This window comes from Cebidichthys violaceus, unplaced genomic scaffold (genome assembly GCF_023349555.1).
Source record: "Cebidichthys violaceus isolate CVI_PGR_0920_01 unplaced genomic scaffold, fCebVio1.0.p SCAF_7, whole genome shotgun sequence".
Classification (NCBI taxonomy): Eukaryota; Metazoa; Chordata; class Actinopteri; order Perciformes; family Stichaeidae; genus Cebidichthys; species Cebidichthys violaceus.
Genome location: NW_027176927.1, coordinates 8216146 through 8232869, shown reverse-complemented (window position 1 = coordinate 8232869; position 16724 = coordinate 8216146). Strand labels below are relative to the sequence as shown.

General features: G+C 43.6%; 1 protein-coding gene across 2 annotated transcripts in view; it reads left to right on the top strand.

Annotated features, from left to right (window-relative positions):
* The window catches only part of ldlrad4b (low density lipoprotein receptor class A domain containing 4b), a 208535-nt gene that overhangs the window by 150684 nt on the left and 41127 nt on the right, over positions 1-16724 (top strand). The window lies entirely within an intron of this gene.

The window sequence follows — 16724 nt, the reverse complement described above, 5'->3', positions numbered from 1 at the left end:
GTCTGTTAGGGCCACCAAAGTTTTCCAACTCTCTTGTGAAACTGTGGTAACATGAGCCACACACTTCTGTTGCTCCTATAGTAGTGTTATTGTGGTAAGGAGGTATTCAGTTGGTTGCAATCTGCAACCACACCGCTAGATGCCACAAAATCCTACACACTGATCCTTTAAAGGTCTTCGTAACGATCCAGCTAACTGTGATTAAATCTGCACCTTTTACAGGTTTGGAAGGAAAGGAACGTTATAGTGTTTTTCAACCCGGATTTAATTCTCACAGTCCATTCTGACTAACTAACTTTGCACTTGCCCCTTCTATTGCAGAGATTTAGGTAGTGTGGAATAACAAATATTGATGCAAGCGAGCGACACAAGCTCCCTAAAGCTATACGATGTTTTTCCAAACTCCACGTTTCCCAAATCTTTCCAACACACTGAAGTGCAAAGTCGGCATGGCCCCGTCAAAATGAACTCAATGAAGTACTTGTTGTCATGTATGAAGTTCAGGGGGAGCGACAGATAGTGTGTCATAGATGGATATGAACAGATAAAGATAGAGATGTACAAGATGTTTCTCCTCACTCTGCGGCTTACAGGAAAAGGGAAAAACAAGGCGGAAAAATGGAGAAAAGCTGCGCTCACCTACACAAACACACACACGCACACACATGCACGCGCACACACTTGCTAATCTGTCAAGGCAACAAAGGGAAGTAAGCCAAGGCTGCATTTGCATGACAAACTGGCCCCGCTAGGTTGATTGAAGAGAAAACAATTTTAGGAGACAGACTGACTGTGTGGTACGGTGCCTGCCACCTCTGGGTGGGCCTCAGGACCCATAATCGGAGTGTGTGTGTGTGTGTGCGTGTAGGTGGCTGGTTGATTTGTTTGTGAGTGTGTGTGTGTGTGTGTGTGTGTGTGTGTGTGTGTGTGTGGCTGTGTGAGACATGGTAGTTAGGGGATATGGGATTTAGCTGGATGGCAGGAAAACAGAAACAGAATTCATCAGGTCATTGTGTCTTGCTGCAGCTGCGTGCGTGTGAAAGAGCATTGGTGTGTGTTCCTTTAGAAAGACGGGGGGGGTTTGTGTGTGCATGTCCATGCCTGTTTGTAATATGAGGGTACGTAGGAGTGTGTGGTTGTGAAAGACACTTTGTGTATATAGTCTACTGTGTCTTGTCTGTATATACAATTGAGTTATAAAGCAAGTGTGTGTGTGCATGTGTGAATCTTTGTACCTTAATCCCCAGATTGCCAGAGCTGAGGGTTCAGACATACGCTGGCCTTGTTGCTACTGTCAGCCTAATCTAATCCTATCATCACTCTAAAGCCTTGTCTGGCGGAAAACACACACACACACACACACACACACACACACACACACACACACACACACACACACACACACACACAGAGTCATGTTTCCATCACTTAAGAAGACATTATATTGACTTACATTCATTTCCTGGAGACTTACCCTAACCATATTTATAACTGGTACAAGTCTAACCTTACCCTAACCCTAGCCGAAAACGTAACCTTATCCTAACCTTACCCTAACCTAAACTTTACCGTAACAGTAACTGTAATCATAACCTAAATCTAAACCTAAAACTTACCTTACCCTATACTTAACCTAACCCTAAACCAAGTCTTCACCCTAAAATGTAGTGATTTACATTATGGGGACTTACATTCTGTCCTCAAAAGGTAGGCGAGTCCCCACAACGTGACAGAGTAAACATTTCTATGTCTCCACAACATGAGTGCACACATACACTTTCACTCTTTCTCTTGCTTTTGCGGTCACATACAGCAGGTGCCCGTACACTCATCCGTGGACTAATACCCCCTCACACACACTTCCTCCCTTGTGTTCTCTTGCTCAGATGAGCAAATGACCGACATGGCTCGCAGTAGCTCTCTGTACACACAGGGCTTTTGAGTGGGACTGAGATGTAGGTTCACTGTGATTTCTGTGAGATTTGCAGACACCTAGTCAAAGCATCAAGTGTCATATGGAATTCCAAAGCATTGAAAACCAACCACAAACAAAACCACATGTGAACTAATTTTCAGGAGGAAGAAACCAAACCTAAAGGGACCCAAGGACAGACAATCTTGGTCTGATCAAACCCAAAAATAAAAATGCAGTTGACCCGAACACCAACAATGAAACATCAGACAACCCACTGTGAGGCCCATCAAAAGCAGATGAACAATAAAATCAATCGACACAAAAAGATCAACCTAATAAAATAAAGTAAAATAAAATAACTAAGGTTGTGTTTAGCCCTGCGTGAGCAAACACAGCCCTCTTGTTCATTTGAATGTGGCCAGTCCAGCGGCAGTGCAAGGATGTGAACGCAGAGGGCTCCGATGAAACAGTTGAACTTTTGCTGCAGCATGACATCATCCGGCAAGGCCCTGCTATGACCAATGAAAAAAGTGCAAGTGTGCATTGCTGGTGGATTACCACGTATGCCCTGATAACTTTCCAGAGTTCTCCTCTCAAGGTTCTTTTATTTTCACTCTACAATAGAGTATGTCTCGGGCCACATATTCATGTCCAAATCCAACCGGAGACCGAGAGCATAGAAATCGAGTCTGACAGACATTGTGTTTGATTTTTCTTTTTTTTTGTCCGAACCCGAAATGAGCCTGATTCTCCATGACTATTTACTGCCTGAAATAGCCTATGTGTTGCATTTATGTACTGTCACATATGCTAAATAACAAACCCCAGCAGTACTGCACAAGAAGTAGCCCAACACAGACCATTATTTTATACTTAATTTGACCATACACTGTATAAAATAAGGGGACGTAGCCAATGTGATGTCACCCATTGGTTGGTGGACTGACCATCTTGGCTTTTTGCAACCATAAGTACAACTGAACGCTGATAAGACATTTCTAGGCGACCAAAATGTTACAATTAACTCTCATGAACACGCAGATAACTCCCAGACCGGACGGCACTCTGGCAGCGACCTGTCAATCACAAGGTAGCCCCGCGCTAAAGCATACTCTGCTTTATGGTCTATTTGACTCTAAATGGACCATAATTTACTACATGAACATCATGCTGTATTGAAGAAGACTTGAAACTAGAGATTGAGACCATAAACTCATGTTTACAATGTTTACTGAGGTAATAAATCAAGAGAGAAGTAGAGTCATTTTCTCATAGACTTCTATACAATCTGACTTCATTTTGCAACCATAGGAGTCGCCCCCTGCTGATGCAAGTTTTAAGACACTTCAAGGCCAAAACAGAACATTTGTAAATGATACATCCGTAACCGGCCCGACCCACCGGGTAACGACAGGCTCTGGTCCGGTATTCACACATTGTACAACAAAGGTTTGCGCAGTGAAATGCTGTGTATACCTCACAAGAATACAAAACCAAAGAAGCAATGCATTCCTGTAGTGCATTTTTCAGGAAGAATATTAACAGCAGCAACAAAAACACTGGTGAATGGAATGGCAGATGATATGGGCGACATCTTAACATAACAAAACATTGACATCAGAAAAACATTGTCCATCAACTCTTGACTACGTTTGAGCACCAAGCATCACGGATGCAAACACGGAGGACGGACATTGTTTATTTCTCTGCATTTTATTCCTGTCATTGTCAGCTTGTCACCCTGCCTTGTCATTAAGAGTTAAACTGTTGCCAGAGTAGCGTAGTTGTCAAACCATGTTTCAATCTTACAATCCCTCAGTTACATTATTTAGTAGTTGTGGATATTTTTCAGATGTGTTTTTGGCTCCAGATTCAGCCTTAGTACCAGATAAGAGACACAAGTAGTCAGAACACATTAAAATCATCATAAATAAATTGTGTTTTCAAGGCGAAATTATGATGATTCTGCCCCAAATGTGAAATGTAACACTGTTGCCTGCGCGACGCTCATTCATTGAGCATTTAGCATACAACGGGATAGCCAAGTGTTTAGTGAAAGCCTTCATCTCAAGCTACTTGCTGGGAGTGAAACAGAATAATGAGCAAAATATTAGTGCCCTTACAACCTTGTAGTGATGACAGAACCACCGTATTAGAGCAGCAGAGTCCTGGACAAAGGAATCAATGCTATTTTTCAGTTTTGAACTGGCCATGGGCCTTAAATAGTCTTCTGTGTAAGCGGGTGAAACTGCAGACACCTGGTTAGGCTGACCAGAGGGAGGATTAGGACTGTTAGCTGTGGCATCACACCAGCTTCTAGTGACCGGACTTCCACTGTGTGTGTGTGTGTGTGTGTGTGTGTGTGTGTGTGTGTGTGTGTGTGTGTGCATGTGTCTCATTAGCTCTAGGTGAAGGCAGGGAGTCCTGGCGGTGACAGGTTTATTAAATATCTCAGGGCCCACAGTGGACATGGCAGGGAGGGAAACCCCTACTGCTCATTTAATTAATGTGGCCACTCAATGATCATGTTTGGAGCCTCTGTGTGTGTATGAAAATGTGTGTGTGTGTCAGCCTGTATGCTTTTCACTTTACCAGCATGAGTCTATTTGTTAATGAGTGTGTGTGTGTGTGTGTGTGTGTGTGTGTGTGTGTGTGTGTGTGTGTGTCTCTGTATGGATGGTTGTTTTCGCTGCACTGTGGAGGGACAAGGAGCTGTTCTGGGACTGTGAGTGGGGAGAGCTGTCCTACTGAGAGAGAGAGAGAGAGAGAGAGAGAGAGAGAGAGATAAATGGGAGGTGAAGATGATGATGGAGAGCGAGGAGGAGAAGGAGGAGGAGGAGGAGGCTTGGAAGACTCAAAAACAATCCTGTCATGATTGATTACTGAAATTGCTTTCCATGTTTGACATTAAATCAAACGTGAAACTTAGATTTCAGTCTGCCGAGCAAAACAAACTGGTCAACAACTACAAGAGAAACCGGAAAAAATCTCAAGAAGAATCTCACAGGAGGAACTTTTCTGGAAACCTTGAAATTGAACATTAAACATTGAAAACAAGTTACAACAAGTGCCTGACTAGTCTGAATAAAATGGGATAAAGAAAGATCTTCCGATTGAGAGACAGATTGAGACTTATCTTCAAGGTCAGATGCAGAAAGGAAAACATAATGAGGACTTAAGTTCCTGGTTTCGTTCCTGTGCCTCCTTAGTATCTGGCATTATTTAGTCAAAAAGGGCCAAAAGACTTAGTAAGGTAAAGCCTTAATTAAGATATATTATACAATATTGAGTTCCAAACAGGCATTGTGATTGGAGAAGAGACATTCCATGCTAAGGTACTGCAGTATAACGCTTAATGACTGGTATCCCTCCAATTTGTTCACGTAGAAACTGGAATTCGAAATGCGCTCCGATTGAATTTTAGTCGTGCTTTCTGTGTACATGTTGGACTGCTGCTGTTTTTGCGCCCGCTTGTTTATTTGTTTATTACAAACAGCCCATGAATGTGACAAAAGATATACAGGAGCTGCAACTAAGGCCAGCTGACAGAAACAGAGAGAGAAACAGAGTCGGCGATCAAGATAACAAAACCAAACTGAAAGCTTACTTCTTTGGCGTTACCTTCGAGAGTAAAAACAGCAGTACTCAAAACTACTCTGCAACATGCAGCCATTGGCACTGACAAACGCTGAGGTCCTGCAAATATGAAGTAAGTTAAAGATACAAAAACTCTAAAAATAGCTTTAGTTTGCACCATCTAGAATGAATGTTGGCTCCAAAATGTAAGTTCAGACAGAGCACTGAAGCCGCGCTTGTATTGGCTAATATCAGCTCTTAAAAATATGCTTTACAATGATTCAGAGCTGTGCTGCTGTAAGGTTCTAACACATTCATGATGGTGTGCAGTGCGGACATTATACCCTGCTAACCGTCACTGTCACTGTATATAGAAAGAGGACGTAGGCACTGTGACGTCACCCATTGGTTTGTGGAATGCCGTTTTGAAGCCTTAAGTTCGGCATCTTGGCCGTCGCCATGAATGAGATATTTTTAGGAGACCAAAATGTAACAAGTTCTCAGACGAAGACACAAATCGCTTACTCACTCACATATTTTGGATTGCTACAACAAACCGAGATTGTTTCAGGTTACTGGCAGCTGACAAAAAGGATTAACAAGTACATTTCCATTTGTTGGCTCCTTGCAACAACTGACGGCTGGATACCAAGTCCAACACATGAGCAGAAGAGGACTCGCTCTTTATTGCTACAGAGTGGAGCAGAAATGAGTCCTGAAACCTGGAATTAAGTTAGCTTTTTTGCACTTCCATTCAAAGTCAATGGGTTTTTGGTTAGATGCCTGAAATAAGGTCTGTGGTTAACACAAGCTTCACGTTCTGTCCTACTATATATATAATACGTCATTTTGAGGCTTTACGTGTCTTAAAAAAGGGCTAACAAGTGGCTAAATGAGACTATAAAACGTCACACTGGTCCCCTTTAGCTTGGTGGTGGCGACGTGAACTCATGTGACCGTGCTGTAGTTTGTTTATAAGGTAACGTTTTTTTTACGTCTGGCGGTTGCATTCACACTTCAAAAAATGTATAATTTGTGAAGATCATCTCACTGAACAAAACACGGAAGTATCTTGAACAAACTTATTTTCTGCAACAGCGATACTCACTTTGGAGGTTGGCCAACAAAAAATATATCACCCCTGCAGCACTTTATACTTAGACGTTATTTGGAAACACGGTGCCATCAGAGCTAAAATCGTTTAAGCTAGAAAACTATCTTCACTAAGTCAGAATGAACTGTCAGACAACGATAGACAGTTGGGTGCCAGAGGTCATCGCAGTGCCAGTATCTCTCAGTTTAACACTACACTCCCGCTTGTTGTTGCTTCATTAAGGATTTGTGTTGTTTTTTTTCACCAGCCACATGTCCACATTAGTACACAATCAGATTAAGAGTACAGTATGCAAATATATGCACTCTATGTCCTGAGAGATTTTACATTACTATTACTCATAGTTTAAGAACTTTTATTAGTTGAGTTCAGTGTTTATTTTCTATACTTTGGTCGTAAATTTGTAATCAGTTTGGATTTTCTTTTCACACATCTTCCAAAAAGAAAAGCCTGTCGAATCTGTGAAAACAAGTGAAACATAACAGGAGACACATGAAACATGCAAGTGACAGATAGGAGAGCCTGATTAGCTGTGAATGGCAGGGATTTGACTCTAGCAAAAGCAGACAGAAAATTAAATAATGACACGGGCAGCTCTCCCACCTGCACAGACAGACTGTCTCGCCAGCAAACCAATCAGTCTCTGAGGAAGCAGCCTCTCACTGGGTGTCACTGGGCAGACAACAAGCACACACACACACACACAAAATCAGAGAAGTTTTTCTAAATCGGCAGTCAAATCATTTTCCGAAACTGTCTTCCTGCTCAGAGATCAGATAGATACAGATACATGTTCTATATCTAAGGCAGAAACACAGCAGTCAGACGTTATTCAAGCATGCAGCGCCAACAGGAACTTGGACTGAAAATCACTTTGACAACTCTTGATGATTTGGATCCTGAAACAGGAATTCAGAACGAAAACAGCACTGCGAAAATAAAAATACAAATGTTGGTGTGGTTGTGTTGTTACATCCCACTTGGGATAAAGCGTGGGCAGCCTTTTGCGTAGTATCTCGACGCTGAAGGTTTGCGTGTGGTTAACGTTGCAACATGTGGTTATGGGGAGACGCCCCGGGCAAAAACATTGTTTTCTCATACGCTGGACCCATAATTGGAAGCGCCCAGGGAACAATGTCTTGCTCAGGGACACTTCGACACGGGACACATCCCAGACAAGGATCAAACTGTCGACCTTGCGGTTACCAGACAACCCTCTTAACCTCTTAACCCAGTGTGCCACGGTCACCCCCAAAATAACAGGTCATCGTGTGTTTTAAGGTGAACAATGACATGTTTATCAGACTTCCTTATCAAAAAAATTATGTTTACATGCCAATGGATTGTGTTGTTGCACTTATCGACAATAAAGAAAGTAGCTCATTGAGCGTATACTTAGTACATTGCATCACGTCCATGAAACATGACTAAGGAAAACAATAAAACCTTATTATTTGATAACTCTAACTTATAAAGTTAGGTAACTCAACATTAAGCAGCAAATAAGTTTACTAACCATATGATTTTGCTAGCTAACGTTAGCTAGCTATGCTAATGTTGTTAGCGCAAGAACAGAAAAAAATATATGCTAAAAGCTTAATTTAATCATTTCACCTAACATCAGCAAACTCATAAACGTTGCGTTACCTAACTTTATAAGTTACAGTTATATGAAAATATCAAGGTTGTGTTGTATACCTCAGTGAGGATGTGTGGCTTCCTTCAAACTACTAAACGCATGCTACCGTATCCGAATGATCGTCTCTGGCTGACACAACTTCAGAGGTCACTTCCTTCTCCAAGCTCAAATATTTAGGTGTTGCTTTTCTCTCTTTCCTGCCCAGTCACCACCAAAGGGTTTAGGCATGGAAATAAGATATTGGAAACCCAACCAACATTCAGGATATGTGCATTGGGACATATTTCTGCTGTGAATCAGATGTTACAGAGTCCTCAGGTTATGTCCCATGGAAGGCAGCATCTGTCAGTGTTCCTCACGTATGGAGATACAGATCAAAAATAATCAGCTTCTGCTGCTAATTCCACCCCATCAGACATTTTTATCCACCATCAATAAAACACCACTGCTTGCAGCGTTCATGTTGTCATGCCGCCTCGCCTTTTGGTTTTAGCACCTCAGCAGTGAACGCTGCGGTTACAAGCTGTTGTGGGGTGATCTGTTGACTCCCTATAGTCCTGCTTACTAGCCTACTGCTGTAAAAGGAAGTTGGGGTGGGGGAAGCTGGGAGGAGGAACCGCTAGCAATGCAAGCTGTGAGCGGGGACTCTTGCTGGCCTGGTGCAAGCTGTTATTCCCTAGTCCAGCTACAGAGCTATAGGACGGCAGTGAGGCAGACTGTGGGGAACGCTGGCTGGGCTGGTGCAAGCTGTTTACGGGCCGTGCTGTTTATGAGTGGCGTGGTGGGAGTGAGTCAACCTTGGGGGCTAACAAAGCTATGTGGTGGTACAATAACACAACATATATGCATGCAAAAACCCAACCGATGCAGGCAGGGGTCCAGCGGAAGCAGCTGTGTTAGTGTAGGCAGCGTTAGCTCGCCCGGTCGCGCTAACCTGCGCGTCGCTGAGTTCTGCCAGGGTGGTAGCAGGTCTGGGGCGCTGCAACATGTTCCCGCCGCCATCCATCTGTCAGCGCTTGCTCCGAAGCACAGCATCTCTCACCTAATGTTATGTTTTCATTATATCCCCCTCAATATGGGAGCTATAGCATTTTGTGTGGCGTGGCCAGGCGGGCAGAGAGGAGGAGTGTTTGGATTGCTGCAACTTGTTCATATGAGCGTCCATCTGTTCCGAACCTGCTGCCCTCACAGTCGGTAGCTTATGCTGCAACACTCTCAGATGTATGGAAGAGATGATATGTGAGACTGACTACACCTCAGCTGAGATGGCTGCTCGAGTTGTTGTTTGAAACTTAAACTCCCAGGGCCTAGATTAAATGTAGTAATTATTTGACGAATTATAAATTCTCAAGGAATTTCGCTACAATCCATTCCACCTGACAAAAAGCAAAAGCAGAAACGGGACCAACGATCCTAATTAGTCCCCGCAATCAAAGATAACTTTGGATCAGGCAGTGTTTCAACAGATTTAATGGCATGAAATCTAATAGCAGAACACAGCTAATTATTTTGTTTTTCGGGGTGTCATCACAGCGTTCGGTTCGCTGGAAAAACAAACGCCAACGTATCACCCACAAAGCGATTGTGTTGAAGAGAGAGAAGCTGAAAATAATTATCCCTTTTTAATTAGAGAAAGGTGATAAGTAACAAGTGAAACTGGACAGCATAACTCTACACTGTATGTGTGTAGGACAGGTAATGGGAGATTTAGAGGCACAAGGTAAAGGGGAAGGGGAAGAGAATGACAGACTGACTGATAAACATGTGACTGATGTTGATCATGTAGGAAAGACAACAAATCATTAATGTAACAGGTGATTGTGTAAGCAGAAAACAGTGTGACAGTCAGGTGACATGGCTGTTGGGTAACAATGTACATTTCGGTTTCGTTACTTTTGATCATTCCCAGTGTTTAATGTAGTTAAAGATGCAGTGTGTAGGAATTGGCGGCATCTAACTTCGAACCCTAACTTCTCCTGTGTGGGCTACGGACTGGAAAAGGCGAAAACACTCTCGAGAGCCAGTGTTTGGTTTGTCCGTTCTGGGCCACTGTAGAAACATGGCGGTGCAACATGGTGGAATCTGTGAAGAGGACCTGCTCCCTATTTAGACATAATCGTTTCATTCTAAGGGAACAAAAAAGTTTCAGGTGACTTTATACAATAAAGAAAACACACTTAATAAATTGTAACTTCTGTAACCAGTGTAGCATGAAAGCGTGGTGGAATTAGCAAGTTAATGTTAGCTAGTTAACTAGCCAGCTGCTAAATGAGTAAAAATGTCACAACTTCCGCCGCCATTCTAGCCACAACGTTGTATTTAGAAATCCCCAGAAATTCTGTCAGACCAGTGTGAGGCTGATGGGAGTGTTGTTACCTTTCCAGTATATTTCTTAAACCGGTAAAGTATTGGACAGCGAAAGTAAAACTTAAAACTGATGATCGTGCTAAATTTTAAGTTCTGGGGATTGTTACAATTCATCCTCAGGGGAACATGAGTGTCTGACCCAAATGTGATAGCAATCCAACCAACAGGTGTCACGGTATGAAACTGGAAAACCACAAATGTCAACCTCATGGTGCCACTATTGGAAAAAGTCAAGGAATTACCAAAGTGAGTAGGATTCATTGCTTGGGCATCATAAATGTCACATTTTCAACAAAAAGCTATTTCAGTCTGGATCACAGTGGTGGACCGACGGACATTACTATCTCTAGAGATAGTGGGGCTAAAATTACAAGCATTTTCATTGTATGTATTGAAATCCGACAAACATGAAGTTGTATTAAATAAAGCCAGCCCTAATTTTAACATAATCCATCACTTCAAAACAGCGCCAACAGGGGATACAGATTTCCCTTTCCTTACTTCGTGTTGTCCTTGCGTATTTGTTTCAGATGCAGATTGAATTCAACACGGTTGTGTTGTGAGGCCACGGTTTACACAACGTGTCGAGATCACTGTCTGAGCAGTAGACCTGGGGATAGGAGAGTGCCATGTAGAGGCTGCTGTAAAACGCCTGCAGTGAGAATAACCGTCACGTTGAGTGAACGCAAATGCATGTACTGTAATAACAACAACAACGTGCTTTTTAAAGCAGGCAAAGCAGTGTTGAATATCCTGAGCAGGTTGACCGTCTGTGCATTTACATATTAACATGTATATATATATATATATATGTTGATATCACATTAGCATACAACACAAACGGAGAGAGTGAATGCATGTATGCATATGTATTCTAGTCCATACGTAGACATCTTTTGATTTCATGTTTCAGCAATAGGTTTGTCTCAGTGTGTGTGTTTCAGTGTGTGTGTGTGTGTGGACTCCTAACAGCGGGAGGCTATAACCTGAAACATCCACCCTCTGTAATCACTGCTGTTTATGGCTGCATAAAACAACACACACACACACACGCACTCACTCTCTTGCTCTCCCTCATTTTATCTCTTCATCGCTCACTTTTACACACACACAAACACACACACACACATATATACATTATAACCGCTGTATGTCTCCCTGGCTGTGTGATTATTGCCGTCTGGTCCGGGGCTCTTATCACTTTTGTGACGGAAGTGGCTGACACACACACACACACACACACACACACACACACACGACCCCAACACACCTTCGCCCTCCTCCCCCGTCTCTCTCTCTCTCTCTTTCTCTCTCTCTCTTTCTCTCTCTCTCTTTCTCTCTCTTCTCTCTCTCTCTCTCTCTCTCTCTCTCTCTCTCTCTCTCTCTCTCTCTCTCTCTCTCTCTCTCTCTCGCTCTCTCTCCTCCTCTCTCTTCTCTCCTGTGTCCTTCCTCTTTTTCTTTGCGGCGGCGGAGCGGCAGCGTGGCGTCTGCTCTCGGCCCCGCCGAGCTGTGTGCCAGTTCTGGGAGATTGGCATTAAAGCCAGACATGAGCTCATCAGCCCAGCTGGGCAGACAGCCCATTACAATGCTCAGCAGGGCCCTACCGCAGGGGTGAAAAGAGCTCAATACCTGCTGATTATCTACTCTTTCTCCCTGTCTGTGTCTCTGGGTCCCTCTCTCCCTGACTCACTGGCTCTCTGCTCTCTCTCTCCTTCTTCCTCTCTCCCTTTTCTCTCCTCTTTTCTTCTCCTCCTGTCTCCTCTTCATTAATTCATTCACTCCGTCAAGTATCCTCCACCTCGGGCTCCGTCTATCTCTTTCTTGATCTGTCTCATTCAATCCGTCTCCCTCTCGTTCAAACACAAACTTGGACACACACATGCGCTGTCTGTCTGTCGTCTTCCTTTCTCTTTTTCTCCCCCTCTTGTCTCTCACAACTTTTCCAGCGAGCGCCGTGGTGTCATTGCAGTGGTGCCTGCGGCAGTAAGAGAGGTAGGGAGGGGTGTTTCTTTTTTTTTTTTAATGACAGGGGGTGGAAGCGAGGTGTGTGTGTGTGTGTGTGTGTGTGTGTGTGTGTGTGTGTGTGTGTGTCTCTAGAAATGACAGGGGTGGGAAACCAGACAGCTGGTGCACCTGTGCGGACAGGATATGACACGGCGCCGCAGTCAGACAAGGGCAGGAAGCAACAAATATGATGTGGCGTGCCAGACGTTTTTTTTTTTTTTATTGAACGCAACTCTCTACTCTGCAATCTCACTGTCTGGAGTGGCCTTTCTGTTACTTAGCGCTCCGCTGAAGACGCCCGAGCTACAGTCTATGCCTAGGCAAACACTCCCCCCTCAACCCTCCTCTCTCTCCCTCCTGCTCTGTCAGCTGGCGAGATGCATTGCGGTTAATTCATGAATCCCATTCAGCCTTGGTATTAAGGCTGAGTCATATCCATCTTTTGTTCTGACATTTGCAATGGCATTCAGCAATACAGAGTCCACACAGGAGTCATGGGGTGTGTTTTTTCGAGTTATTAGTCCGACTGAAAATGTTATGTCACAGTCAAAATGGATCACCGTCATGCGCGGGTACTTTCATCACAAAAGTCCCATGATAGAGGCTGCAGCCCGCAGGGTGATTTCTTTTTCTTTTTGGATAAACAGGCATTAGGAGATGCAGGATAGAAACTGTTTTCCTGCAGTTTATATACTGGCTTTAAGTGTGGATTTTAAAGTGGTGCGGGTTGAAACATGAAACATTTGTGCATCTGGATGAAGGGATTTGTTCAAGTTCGATGTAATATCCCAATGACTGCCATGAGCGGTGGGGGTTCGCCATCAGCCGTGATGTACAGCAAATTAGTTGTAGAGCACTAATGATAGATCAATATAGGAAAAGGAACAGATACGTTCTCTTTCCAAATATAAACCGTACTCCACTTTTCAGAAGATGGGGTAGAATTTTGAAAATTTCCAGAAACTAAGCAGATGAACTGGAACACAGATTCAAACGGCGAGGAATGGATGAAACATGGTCTGCTTAAATGAATAATTTTGTGATGAAGCCTTGCACCTACATGTGACATGCGTTTAACAACGCTCTTTTTCTAATTTGCCCGCATTCGGTCACAAGAGCGTCAGGTAGGGGTTCCACCGATGAGGGGTTACAAGGCCCTGGCTGCCAGTTGGTGTTCCCCTTCATCCTAGAGGTGGTGGAGATGGTTGAGGTGCCAGGATCTGTGGTAGGTAAGTCAAATATTGAATTTGGGTGCGGACTGACAGCCAACAGCTAACATTCATTGGACAGTTTTGGTAATGTGATGCATCCTCATCATCATCATATAGACCCACGTAGAGATATTCCGATGTTTCCTTCCCGATTACGAACTTATCTGTTGATACAGAGTACCGATGCGATACTAGATCTCTCTACTCTACAGCAGGAGGCAAAAATAAATCAGATTGTATAGAAGTCTATGAGAAGATGACTCTACTCTTCACTTGATTTATTACCTCAGCTAACATTGTAAACATGAGATTATTGTCTCAATCTCTACTTTCAAGTCTTCTTCAATACAGCATGATGTTCAGTTAGTAAGTTATGGTCCATTTAGAGTCAAATAGACCATAAAGCAGAGTATGCTTTAGGGCGGGCTTACTATGATTGACAGGTCGCTGCTGCTGCCAGAGATATATACAGCGTCTCTACGTCGCTCCTCCGCATTCTAAATATGGTAACTTCTGTTCATTGGTTGCGAAAACGAACAATATGGCAACGGCCGTAATCCAAGTTGGCAACGACAAAATTGCCGTACTCAAGGCTTCAAGATGGCAGTCCACAAACCAAATGGTGACGTCATGATGACTATGTCCACTAATACACTGTCTATAGTTTAACAACAGGTGTGTGCTGAACATGAACAATAACAATCGGGCAGGATGTATGGATTGGGTAGCAAGTGATAGGTGTTGTTGTTTTTGTGATATCGGATTGGTCCACAGACTGGTGTACTAATCTGAACTCCATGTGTAAAATCAGTGGAGCGGCCCTTTAAACTGTTGCTACAAAGTTGGAGGCACACTATTATGTAAACCGGTGTTTCACAATCTTTTTTTGGGGGTCCCACTGTTTAAAAAAGACAAACCAACGCGACCCAATTCACAATAGGTCTTATCTATAAATCGTGAGTAGAGCAAATTTGTGCATAAATGAATGTTCCTGACCATTTTTACTTCAATTTCCGTATCACATTGTGATATCCAGCCATTCAGAAGAGATAAACGTTTGATAAAGCACAACTTTATTTTATGCTTGTGCTAATAAAAACATATACACATGTTAAATACTTTATTAATGAGACCAAATAAACATCCAGGCTCCCTCGTGTGACTCAAAAGTGTTCTGCAGATATAAATGTGAAATAAAAGACGACGGAAGAAATTCCGCTTATTTTTTTGGCGACCCAAATAAAATGTCTCACGACCTCGATGTGGCTCCCAAACCCAGTGTTTGAGAATGACTGGTCTAAAATATGACTATGTGGTTGCATCAAGATTTCCAGACCAAAAGAAGGGCATTTAAATACAAGTGTCCTCTCTATAAAAGAAAACTGCTGCATGTAACATTCTTGTTCTCCTTTCCACACTGTGATTCACATGGACTTTGTGCTCAGCATGAATGCAGAGTGCTCTCTCTCTCTCAGCCTCGCAGTCTCTGGGCAAGAACAAGAGCACATCTCTACACCAGCTGCAGGATGTGACTCTCTCTCTTTTTTTTCTCCGGCTCCGTGTTCCCTCGTGGTTTTCTGATGAAGACGAGTCGTAATTGATTCAAAGCTTCAACCCGTGCCCGGGGAGACGGCTTTGGTTTCAGAAGTAATAGAGTGACTGAGACACCAGAGAAGTGGAACACTTCTTTCCTGCCCATGTTTTTGGGGGGAGCAATGCACCGAGCCGAGCTCCTCCGAGCTGAGCCACGAGATGGCGCTGTGACGTAGTGCCTCTGTCAGCGAGTTCAGATGGGAGAAGTTGCTTTGGAGATGAGTCTTACCACTGAGGCCTTTTACTGAGCTCTTTTTTACAGTATCAGCCTGATCACGTCCATGATGCGTTCATGGTTTCATCACAAATGACTACATTTTCAAGCATCTGCTTGTCAGTCATCTGTCTACTGCACGTGTTGAAAATACAGGCAGGAAACTTCTTCTTTAACGTTGTCTTCAATTATCCAAAACATCTGAACACACACACACACACACACACACACACACACACACACACACACACACACACACACACTAATGTCATCAGTAGTGTGCCGACACGTGGTGGTGTTTCCTTTCCTGCCTGCCTTTAAAAAAATAGATTAAAATAAAATAATAATTATGTATATATATACAACGATCTTTTGGGGCATAACATGAAGATGTCATGCACTCACAAAACAACATGAAACCCATGTGTAAGCAGTAAAAGCCCAAATTTCCTAATATTAACCTATCAGCCTATCAACCTAAAGCTAGTGTTCCTCAAATACAAGATGAGACAGACGTTTCCCGAGAGAAACGCAGTGAGGCTATGCGTGCTAGTGTGTGTGTGTGTGAGTGTGAGTGTGCAGACTGCAGTCGGGGGGGGGGGGGGGGGGCTGGTAGACAAGAGTGCATTAGGTATTCAGCCGTGCCTAGTATTTATCTGTCTGCTGGCTGTCTAGTCTGGTCTGGCCTGTTAGCCGTGTCACCCTGCGTGCTCCCCGGGGGACTAAATTGACGCTCCAGACAGACACAGTGTGTGTGTGCGAGTGCTGTGTTGGTGGCCTGTTTTTTTTTGTGAGTAGATCGAGGTGGGCTGCAGGAGGCGAGAATCGATGTGTGCTGGCCTGTGTGTGTGTGTACGAGAGCTTGTCTGGAAGTGTGTGTCTGGAGTGTGTGTCGTACGTGTGTGAGTGTGTGTGTGTGTGTGTGTGTGTGTGTGTGTGTGTGTGTGTGTGAGAGAGAACATGAGAATGACCTCACATCAAGGTGGAAAAACCTCTCCGCTGTGTGCCCCCCCCCGGATTGATATTACCGCTTTGGCGGCACCTCGATTTGTTGCTTCAATAAAAACGATGACAGCTGCCCGGCGTTTTGT